The sequence below is a fragment of the Cyprinodon tularosa genome, unplaced genomic scaffold (assembly GCF_016077235.1).
Source record: "Cyprinodon tularosa strain WSP-4 unplaced genomic scaffold, ASM1607723v1 ctg25, whole genome shotgun sequence".
Classification (NCBI taxonomy): domain Eukaryota; kingdom Metazoa; phylum Chordata; class Actinopteri; order Cyprinodontiformes; family Cyprinodontidae; genus Cyprinodon; species Cyprinodon tularosa.
In genome coordinates, this window is record NW_024038928.1 from 508,054 (window position 1) to 510,283 (window position 2,230).

Genomic DNA, 2,230 nt, shown 5'->3' on the forward strand with positions numbered 1-2,230 from the left:
CTGGCAATTGAGCTGTATTTAAACTGGGAATGTAGCAGTGTTTAAACATGGAATGAAGCCGTTTAAATTGGCAATGGAGCTGTATTTAAACTGGGAATGTAGCAGTGTTTAAACATGGAATGAAGCCGTTTAAATTGGCAATGGAGCTGTATTTAAACTGGGAATGTAGCAGTGTTTAAACGTGGAATGAAGCACTGTTTAATCTGAGAATGGAGCTGTATTTAAACTGGGAATGTAGCAGTGTTTAAACATGGAATGAAGCACTGTTTAAACTGAGAATTGAGCTGTATTTAAACTGGGAATGTAGCAGTGTTTAAACGTGGAATGAAGCACTGTTTAAACTGAGAATGGAGCTGTATTTAAACTGGGAATGTAGCAGTGTTTAAACGTGGAATGAAGCACTGTTTAAACTGAGAATGGAGCTGTATTTAAACTGGGAATGTAGCAGTGTTTAAACATGGAATGAAGCACTGTTTAAACTGAGAATTGAGCTGTATTTAAACTGGGAATGTAGCAGTGTTTAAACGTGGAATGAAGCACTGTTTAAACTGAGAATGGAGCTGTATTTAAACTGGGAATGTAGCAGTGTTTAAACATGGAATGAAGCAGTTTAAACTGGCAATTGAGCTGTATTTAAACTGGGAATGTAGCAGTGTTTAAACATGGAATGAAGCCGTTTAAATTGGCAATGGAGCTGTATTTAAACTGGGAATGTAGCAGTGTTTAAACGTGGAATGAAGCACTGTTTAATCTGAGAATGGAGCTGTATTTAAACTGGGAATGTAGCAGTGTTTAAACGTGGAATGAAGCACTGTTTAAACTGAGAATGGAGCTGTATTTAAACTGGGAATGTAGCAGTGTTTAAACGTGGAATGAAGCACTGTTTAAACTGAGAATGGAGCTGTATTTAAACTGGGAATGTAGCAGTGTTTAAACATGGAATGAAGCACTGTTTAAACTGAGAATTGAGCTGTATTTAAACTGGGAATGTAGCAGTGTTTAAACATGGAATGAAGCACTGTTTAAACTGAGAATTGAGCTGTATTTAAACTGGGAATGTAGCAGTGTTTAAACGTGGAATGAAGCACTGTTTAAACTGAGAATGGAGCTGTATTTAAACTGGGAATGTAGCAGTGTTTAAACATGGAATGAAGCAGTTTAAACTGGCAATTGAGCTGTATTTAAACTGGGAATGTAGCAGTGTTTAAACATGGAATGAAGCCGTTTAAATTGGCAATGGAGCTGTATTTAAACTGGGAATGTAGCAGTGTTTAAACGTGGAATGAAGCACTGTTTAATCTGAGAATGGAGCTGTATTTAAACTGGGAATGTAGCAGTGTTTAAACATGAAATGAAGCACTGTTTAAACTGAGAATTGAGCTGTATTTAAACTGGGAATGTAGCAGTGTTTAAACGTGGAATGAAGCACTGTTTAAACTGAGAATGGAGCTGTATTTAAACTGGGAATGTAGCAGTGTTTAAACATGGAATGAAGCACTGTTTAAACTGAGAATTGAGCTGTATTTAAACTGGGAATGTAGCAGTGTTTAAACATGGAATGAAGCACTGTTTAAACTGAGAATTGAGCTGTATTTAAACTGGGAATGTAGCAGTGTTTAAACGTGGAATGAAGCACTGTTTAAACTGAGAATGGAGCTGTATTTAAACTGGGAATGTAGCAGTGTTTAAACGTGGAATGAAGTACTGTTTACACTGAGAATTGAGCTGTATTTAAACTAGGAATGTAGCAGTGTTTAAACGTGGAATGAAGCACTGTTTACACTGAGAATTGAGCTGTATTGAAACTGGGAATGGAGCTGTTTTCAAACTAGGACTGCAGCTGAAAACCATGGAAGCAACATAACATCCAGGGAGGAGACACTGTGACTCAGGCTGCAGGAATGAAACCGTTTGTTTGGGATGCCAGCAGGAACACCCTTCCTGCTCAAGGCTCAAACGGTGCAGCCTTCACAATAAAAGCATCAGAATGAGTTCGGGCTTTTGGGTCAGGACCTGGTGGAGCTGAGGTCCATTATTTTTCTTTTTAATTCCCTTTAAAAATAGTTTTCTCTCCTTTCTTATCGTTCTTGTTGTCGGACTATTTTATGACTGGTGGTTTCTTTTATGAAAGTGGTTGCTGCAGGTCTCTAATTCAGATCTCCGGTAATCTGTTAGTTCTGTCCTATCCGCATAAAGGTGAGGTTAGTTCTTGTTTTGAAGGTGGGGCTGA